The sequence below is a fragment of the Danio rerio genome, chromosome 3 (assembly GCF_049306965.1).
Source record: "Danio rerio strain Tuebingen ecotype United States chromosome 3, GRCz12tu, whole genome shotgun sequence".
NCBI classification, from domain to species: Eukaryota; Metazoa; Chordata; class Actinopteri; order Cypriniformes; family Danionidae; genus Danio; species Danio rerio.
Window position 1 is genome coordinate 22,781,086 of NC_133178.1, and position 10,288 is coordinate 22,791,373.

Here is a 10,288-nt window from a genome sequence, read left to right on the forward strand (position 1 = left end):
TCATCATCAGTAGAAGCACCTTGCTGCAGAGCTCACAGATTCTGACCTCTCCTGCTGCGTCCCAATGCGTACGGATGCGTCACAATCGATACAGCAAGAGATCGCTTCACTGCTTGTTCGGTCTTTTAACGGAGGAAAACTGTCTGCAGCAACTAATAATCGCAATATCTTTTTTTCAAATTGCAAATGCTGCTGTTTAATATTTCTATATGTTGGCTTGGAGTGAAATGTAGCACACTGTTCATTTACACATGAGCAGCACATTATGCACAATGTTGACATTTTTTTTTTTATCCATCTTGAATTTCCAGCAAAACTTTTTTTTTTTTTGCTTTGAGTTGCTTTACAGACATTTGCTAGCATTCCAATATAAACTTAAAATCTTTACAAACATTCCAAAGCAATGCTTGAAGACCATGTACTGTATGCAGAAAATCTAGATTCAGCTGTAAGTCAAACTTTTAGTGCTTAATCCTGGTCTGTACAAACGCAGTTCAGTAATTTAAAGAAATGAAAGGAATAATGCATCCAAAATTGTCATGATTACCTCACCATCGACTTGATTCAAACTAGGTTGAATCACAAAAGGAAATATAACGAACACAAAGGGAAATATAATGAACAAAAAAGGAAATATAATGAAGAATGTTTAAAGCATGCAACAATTCATTCAATCATTCATTCATTCATTTTCTTTTCGGCCTAGTCCCTTTATTAATCTGGGGTCGCCACAGCAGAATGAACCACCAACTTATCCAGCATGTGTTTCACAAAGCGGCTGCCCTTCCAGCTGCAACCCGTCACTGGGAAACATCCATACACACTCATTCATACACATACACTACAGACATTTTAGCTTACCTAATTCACCCGTACCACATGTTTTTTGGACTTGTGGAGGAAACAGGAGAACCCGAAGGAAACCCATGAGAACACAAGGAGAACATGCAAACTCCACACAGAAATGCCTACCGACCCAGCCATGGCTCAAACTAGCGACCTTCTTGCTGTGAGGCGATTGCGTTACCCACTGCACCACCGTGCTGCCCCTGCAACAAATTACTTCCACACAGTATAAAATAAATACCCAGATTGGATTTGAACAAGGATTATGAATATGTTGACAAATTTTATTTTTGGATCAATTCTTGTTATAGATTAGATTACAAGCGGTCCTTCTGTATCTGTGTAAAAGAATCGACTCTGCATTTATTAGTACTTTTTCTATAGAGAAAATAAGTATTAAATAATTGTTTTTATTATTACGTGACTATAAAGCACCTTTTATAAAGCATCAAAAGGTAAAAAAATATATTTTTTTAAATAATTCATTATATGAGGCCAACATAAACATAAAACACATGAAAAAATCTGATCATACACTTGTCTGTCATTATTAAATACTCCTTGAGATCCTACTTGGACTCTAGATCTCCAGCGCTTCTGCTGTAAACAACATTTTTATTTGATATTTGGACATTTTGGAACAAATTTTTCAATCAAACCCATATCTAATAAATCTGGTAAATCCAGAGACCCTGAGAATTATCAAGTGGCATTTTAATTATGCATTGCTGTATATATCAAATTACTATTATTAATATTATTATTAAAATGACTACTACTATTCACATACAATCCCAAAATTCTTGACAAATTTTGCAATGATAAACAAGCACAGCACACAGATGATAGTGTCTGATTTTTTTCTGCTAAATCCTGCATCAATAGCAGCTCATCGTTCACATCAGCAGCCTCGACCATCACTGTGGTGTGGATGACAAAATTAGCCGAGTCTTGTCAACCCTGCACACTTAACTGATAGAAGAGCACCTCACAAGTACTTCATCCTTCGACATGACTCCCCAGGGGAGCGAGTTACAGATGCTTGAGTGAAGTCGTAACGGCATTTTAAAGTGGACGCGAGCGACTGTGGCCTAATGATGCCTGTTTACGCCACTGTCCTCCATCTGTAATGATTAGAGGCAGGATAGATGAGCCCTTGGGCCCCTGAAGCCAAGCCAATCAGATCTCAAGGTTGCAGCCAAAACCCTACGGCGGCTCAGAAGGGACACAAGGACTTCGACCGTCAGATGACCCCTGAATCTGACCGTCGAGTGACCTCGCTTACATGCAGGTCAGACGCAGGCCAAATACAAGTAGCCTTCTAATTTGAATGATCAGACTAAATGATCGGCGATTGTATGTTTTTTTTAAGGGACATAGTAGTGCTTTTAAGGGAAAGAAGGACCCCTATGCCACTGACCGCCAGACGACCTGCACTGCGTTCCGGGTGAATTTAGGGTCACATGAATATTAATTGAAGTGTGTGAAAATTCTGAACTATGCAGTCAAGAGTCGAAGTGTAAAAAAAATGTCATACTAATACTCAAATCAGATCACCTTTTTAAAAGTGGTCAAAATAGACAAAAATAAACAAATGAATTCAAAAGAAACATACAAAAGGTCAAATCCACAACTTGGAATAGCTTGCATGCAAAACACTTAAAGTTTAGTTTAAACTTTATTGTCTGTTCTGCTTGGCACAGAAAGAAAATTCTTCTTTAACACTGGTAACATACATATAACCAAACAACAATCACATACTGCCAACATTCATCAAGACAACCACGTACATTAAAAACTTAACATATTAGCCCCATACATACTACTGCAGATCATTCTTATCAAATGCATAAGAATCAAATGCATAAGAACATCATGTATTTCAGCCAGCGCTTATTTAATATTTATAAATACTGCAAAATTGTGCTGGCAACATTTTAGATATCCAAAATGGTATCAATTTATTAAAACCTAAACACTGTCTAGATTTTTATTATTATTTAGTTATATCCATAATTTTGGCCAGTAATATAATTTTTCTTTTTGCTCTTTTGTCTAAAACTTTTGTTTTTACTGATAATATTTCATATATAAATTACTAAATATAATATAAACATTTATAAAAACTACTGTTGTCCAATGTCATTTTATTGTTTAAAGTGCTATCATTTTAAAGTCATTTAAATAAAAATCATTGGCTATTTTAAAGTAAAATATCTCATATTTTTGTTCTAATATCACTCTAAATCCAAATGCATTGTGAATCCCTACACATGTATGAAATTAGTTTAACAAGTTGTCAATATTTGCAAATTGACATCCTAATGCCTTACAAATATAAAAATAGGTACCTTCCAATAATTAAATATCCAATATTTGAACTTGATTTTTTTTTAACACATTACTGATAAATACTGTAACACTGTAATAAATAAATTTTAGATATCACCACATCTAAAGAAAATGGTAACAATTTCTTATGAATCCCTAAACAAAACCTTAATAAGAGACATGATACCTGAAGGACAAACGGCATTGAGACTCTAGCAACAATGTCAACAGTGACTAGAATTCCCAGGTTAATACTAAATCAGTCAAATTATTTTACAATTAAACTTGTCATCAAATGCAGATCTTTGCAGAATGCCATTCTAAGTATACGCTGCTTCATTCTAGTTTAAGACGAACATAAAAAGGATCATATTATCGTTTTTGCCACAAATACGGAGGTGAAAGATTCACGCAAAAGCTTCTGTGCATCAAATGCAGGTCAACAGTAATCATTTGGGTCAAGCCATTACACCTTATGAATACAACCAAATGGTTGGGTTTTGCCGCATGATGTTGACTACAAAGTGACCTATGATGACAGACCAAAGTCCCAGTGTTTGAAACCATGCTGAATCATCTGGAGCTTTTTTTTTAACCCACTCCAATGACTGTCGAATGACCCCAGGTTTCAGGTCATGGCGAGGGCAGATATGTATTAGAATAGTGGAAACCAGGCAACATTGCCGATTTTCGACCGCTGCTTTGGGAAAATGCCCTGTAATTGACCGTTAGACGACCTCAGTGTTGATCGCTTAACTAGAGGTTACTTTTAGGTTAGCTGTTGAATGACCAGTTGGAAGATTTTCAACAGAAATAATTGTTATATTCTAAGGCAAGACACCATGGGTAAAATTGCTAAGATTTGTAGTTACACATTTAAAAATAATAAAATTCAGTTTTAAATTAGAAAATAACTTGCAAATGTTTCTGGCACACAAATCAAAAAAAATATTTAATGATGTCAGTCCTAAAATTATTAAGTCTTGTGTTTTAATGGCATAGCAGAATTGACTATGTTCATGGCAAAACTTGCAGTAAATATTCAATTTATAATATACAATTCATAATTGTTTCTTGTAACAAGATAAAATCATACAAACAACAAAAACACTAAAAGTCAAACAAGTTGTTTCAATTTTATCAATAATAAACCCTCGAAAATTCCTCTAGAAGATAGAAACAGTTCCTGAAAAAAAATGTCCTCTATCATAATAAATGCATTACATTAAAATATGTCGTTTAATTTTAGGTTTTTACAGACGATATTAAAAATCTCTTTTTCGCCTAAAAATTCTCAAAAACGGTGAAAAAAACATTTAAACAGTTTTTGTAGAAAAAAATGTTGTGCTTAATCAGACAATTTATGTAATGAGCAAATCCTTCAGTAAAAAACCCAGAAATATTGATATTTTGCTTTGTATAAAAGCTGCTGAAATTGAGATTTATGGTTCAATACTGGACAAAAACAGCCTTAAAAAATATGTATTAAAAATATAAATTTACAGATGCGATTTGTTGAAGAGCAACATAAGAAATGCTTAAGTGCATTTGGGGTGTTTTCTTCACATTAGACAATTTAAAATAAAAACACTACAAAACGCAAAAAACTGACAGGTGCCCTAAGTGTTCTTCTCTGCAGCATCTTGCCTTAAAAGCAGCAGATAAATCAGGCCCTTCAACTCTCCCTTACATGGGAAAACGGCAATCATCAAGACACACAAAACCACAAAAATAAGCTCACAGACAAAAACTTAGTTAGGAAATATGAGACAACAAGTATAATCTCACACTCTGAAACAAGACCTGGACTTTGATGAAACCCACCGACCAACTGACCCATCATCATGGCTTCGGGGTCTTGAACACACCACTGATGTTGACCAAAAAGTGACCTGATGTTGACCGAGAGATGAACCGGGGCCGCAGACTGACCTCTCTGCCGCCGTGGCCGGCAGATGACCCCTGGAAAGGTCACAGAGATCACAGCCCGTGGTCAGATCAACGCTGGACACAAAGAGCCAGTAAGAAGAATGAGAAAAGAAACATAGGGAGCGAATAAGAGAGTGAAAGAGAAAAGGAAGACGTCAGGCCAGAGGTCACTATCTAAACTCTTCCTTTCTCCATTTCATCATCCTCGTTCCCTCCTTTCTCGCTCTGTGCCCTCATTTTGACTGACCTCTGACTTCGACGTGTGTTTCGGCCAACGCTTCAGCTGACCTGACCGTGAACGCATCCCAAACACTGCTAATGAAAGTATACATCAGTTGTGTTTTTGTGTTTCACTTTCCTGCACACACCAAAACAAAGGAAAACTATTTGCTCTAACGGACAAAAGAAAACGGGAAGCCAAAAAAAAAAAAAAAGCTTAATTCAAGATAGATTTTACAAAACAATCTAAATGTATTTTTAGCAAAAACCTGTCAAAAGAATAGATATTAGCAAATAATGTGTATTTTTTATATCCCCCTATATTGCAAAACCATATGTGTGTGTTCAATTCTTCCCATTTTAGATAATTAAATTACATAAAAGAAAAAAAAGTATGAAATATTTTATTTATACTGTTAAAATAATAATAACAACAACAATAAAAATTATTTATTACAAATTCTCCAAAAACCTTGATTTGTGTAAATTTGGCATGCAAGTATGAATATCCATACATTCCAATTTACTATGACCTCTTATGTGAAGCTGCTTCGACACAATCTACATTGAAAATACAAATAAAGGTTAACTGAATTGAATTGAATTATTCTAGAATAAACGCTAAAAGCAATTTACAGCATTTACTTTTTAAACATTTATTTGCGGAGCCACTACATTTTCAATCATTGTTATAATACAATTTACCAAAGAATACAATTTATTTACGCTTTAATGCCATATCAGCAGCATTGGCTGTATTTATGGCAACACTTGAAGTAAATATTCGATATATAATTTGCAATTATAATCGTGTCTTAATCATTCATTGTACAAAGAAATTTACAAACAATAATACTGCTATAAAAGTCATTGTATCAATCTGATCAATGATAAAGCCTCAATTTTTTGGCAGAACACACCTTTTTAAAGATTTCCCTCAAAATATTTCCTGAAAAAAAATGTTCTGTCATGTCATTTAAAAATATATGTTCTATTAAAACATGTTTTACCATCAAACTATTCTGACACAAGTCCCAAATAGCCTTTTCTATTTGTTTTAATGAAATCTTTAATAGCCATTTCTACATCTATGTACCACCTGATTGTGTCCATTTTCAAACTGATGATTATTTATTTTATTTTACAAATGAATTTACTTTGTACAATTTGATATCAAACTGGTTTATTATCAGACACACAAGTTTTATATTCTGCTACATCCAACTGTAGGTTCCTTAGCTGCTTTATATACCATAATATAAAAAATCATATCAAGCAATAAACATTATTTTTTACAAATTATAAGTCTTTTAAAAGTGCTTCATAATAAAATTGTGCAAAGCAGTCTGCTGTATCATTTCTTAAAACAAGATGTTGCATTGTTTTCTCAGTACTACCATTTAAATAGTCGAAATTAATAATAATAATAATAATAATAATAATAAATACAAAAAAAATTCTAAAACCAATATCACAACAACAACAAAAAGAAAAAGAAATAAAGCATGAAATCAAGATGTATAATTTAAAAAAAAAAAAATCTTCCAAAATTGTGGTAAACTTAAGATTAAAAATGCAAAGCAAAATCCTTTTCAACTAGCAAAGAGAAACAAACTACAAAATAATCAAGCTATATAATTTGGTGAATGGATCATTATCTTTAGATATTGTTACTTTTATTACTCATCCTATTACTCATTTTCACCACCATCAAACCCAACTAGATTGCAATCACTGGTAATCTGACAAGAAAAAATATATAACTATACTAGACTAGAATATGCTAAAAAATAAACCACCACAAAGAAGTAAAAGCAAATCAGCACTAGCATTTTCTATTTGACACAAATCTCTTGTCTATACGTTCCTCTTACAGAAACATACATGCAGAATAACAGAAAGATCTAATCTCAAACCGACTAATAACAACAAAGCATATCAATCCAGCTAATCGATTCTGCCTCTGTGCCCAAAATAAGCAAACAACATTTACGATCGTGGCTGAAGAACAAGATGCAGGTATTGGAGATTGAAGATGAGGCCAGGAAGCACAAAAGTGACCTCTAACCTCTGAATCACAGCAGTAGAAAGCGGCAGATAAAGCAGCAGTGTTTGATGTGCGTACATGCAGTACAGTTTCTGCAGATGAAAGAATGTTAAAGAGTTCAGCACACATGGGCCATGGATATATTACACCTCGCCTCACAGCGGGACTATGGGAGGAAGAGCGAGATGGACCGGGAAAGAGGTGAGGGGGCGCAAATAAAGCACCAGAAAAGAAGATATTGTCAAGAGGACGAGCTGGAATAGAGCAGAGAGTGGAACATTGTGAAGAGGATGGTTTAAATTGAGATGAAAGGCTCGCGGAACAGAAAAACGCTGCTTCCCTCTGTGCTGAACTGATCTCGGACGCTCCACACGCAGGTCATGTATCTGTTACAGTGTCTGGGAACGGCAGGTTGAGCCTATTAAACTTCTGCTGTCTTCATAGGAGCTGTCATGGAGGAATCCCGCTTACAGCGCCCTCTGCTGTGCACATACATAATGACACGCGCGTTTCCTATACAGATGCAATTATGTGTCTGAAAACTACACAAAGAGAACGCACAATCATTTATTTATTTTTTTAAAAATTATATATATACATATACGTGCATTAATTTAGAATTTATTATTTTTATTATATTAAAAAATTGTTTGCTTTTTTAAATAAAGATATTTAAAATGCAAAAGCATAATCAGTTTGCACATGATTATATTCTACATAAAAATCAGTTATTGAAAACTACATTTTATTAGGAAATTCTGCAAATCAACTTTACAACTTAATATTTATATTTCAGGTTTGAATTTGTACTTTTCACAAATAGGTTTGTCTTACATTTTAAAAAGGTATAGTTAGTTAGTACTTAATGTAATCAGTGAACTTTTGAATTTTGAAAGAAAATTCTGACAAACAGATTTAATAATTTGACAATATTAAGTGTGGACCAATTATTTCGTTGCACATAGAAAAAGCATTTTACAACAAAATTTAGTAAATATTTTAATCATAAATGCTTTTCATTTAACCCAGTGAAGCATGCCTTTTTTAAAACGAAATGTGTGTTGTTGTTTTTTATTAAAAGTCAAGACATTAAGACAATCAATCATAAATTGGCGTTTTGCCTAAATATGTTTAATACTAAAGGTGTAATATTCATAAAAGTATATCTTTTATTTCAAGACAAAAATTACGATTTATTTTTTAATATGAATGTGTGCATTGATCTTTACAACTTAAAAGTGTACTATTTTATTACTTAAAAACGTTGGCATGTTTAAAAATATGTTTTAATTGATATATTTTTTTATTCCCAAACAGCCAAGCATTTTTGATTCACAGTATAAAGAAATTAATGTCCAAATTACATTTAAATCAGAAATGTAAAACATGCTTATTGTAATTATAGATGTGTATTTTTTAATGAATTGCATTTTCAAGATGTACATTTCTAAATGAAACCTTAAAAAAATTGAGCTCATTTGTTTTTTTAAGTAAAGCTAAATCTAATTCCTCTAACAATGAAAAACAAACTATTAATGAAGTTGTATAATGCAATGAATGGAGGTTTTTATCAATTATTATTATTTTCTTATAGTTTATTACTCATTTTCACCAGCATCAAACCCGACTAGATTACAATCAATGACATTTAATCCGACAAGATTCACAAAAAAATAAACAAACATATAGAATATACCCGACTATATTTACAGGACAAAGAAATAAAAGCAGGTCAGCAGCGGGAATTTCTTTCCGCCACAAATCAATTTTGTCAATATGTTACTCTAACAGAAGAATACTTACAGAAATACAGAGAGATCTACAAACAATGACTAAATTTCGTTCACTTTAACTACCGTACTCCACACACGTTTAACTTTAATCAGCACACCATCCAAACTCATCAAACACATATTCTATAGCTGTAATAGATTTTAATATATAACATAGTTTTAACCATTCGTTGATAACAGAAAACGCCACATTTCACCAGCAGCGTACATGTCTGCAACTCTTCCATCATGTTACTCCCAAGCGCCACCTGGCAGTGAGAGGCCAAAGTGCAGGCGAGCCGCCGCTCCGTCACTGTCCGATCAGCGGTAAATAATGCAGGCCATGGCGGACAGGCGGGATTTTCTATTTCACGGTAGGACCGGTTGTATGGACGCAACTGACAAGCAGATGCTCAAGGCGGGATTACATTCCTCCACCTCGATGATGGTGTATCGATTTTTATTCCCCAACAGGCAGTGCAGATAACTCAACGTTGCCCGACCCAGACTTAATCTGCATCAGAATATAATTCAGTTTCCACCGAGCTGCCTGATAATCTGCAGCAGTTCTCACTGAAATCCTCCCCATCTCTTTGTCACTGTCCAACATTTAAAAATAATTTCAATACAGTAACCATGTAGGCCTAGCCTGTAACATTAGGCCTAACGTGACGCCAAACTTACAACGAAGCGCTTGGTTTTTGTGTGAAATTTGACCATATGTGTATAATTATAGTCACATTAGTCGTTTAATGTCCTTCACTGTACATATTTTACTTTCGTTGAGTTGTCAACTTATATTTAGTGTTTGTTGTTTTTTAATTACCTTGTGATCGTCAGCAGCAGACAGTGAGCGTTGGCGTGTTCAGGAAACTGTTGTTACGGTTTAACCGGAAGATGGCGGAATAACACAGCTTTTCAGAGGTTTGTTGGCATTACTCCAGACACCAGAGGGCAGCAATTCAACAGTAACAGTGTTTTTAACAGCAGACTACCAGAGGAAAACAAAACTGCTTAAAATAATTAAACAAATAAATATAAATAGCTGCACCCAAATAAAACCCGTATGAAAGTGCTTATAAACCGTTGTCTCCGTTGACCTAGCAACAGCAATTAAATACAACAACATTTACTGGGCGCAGAA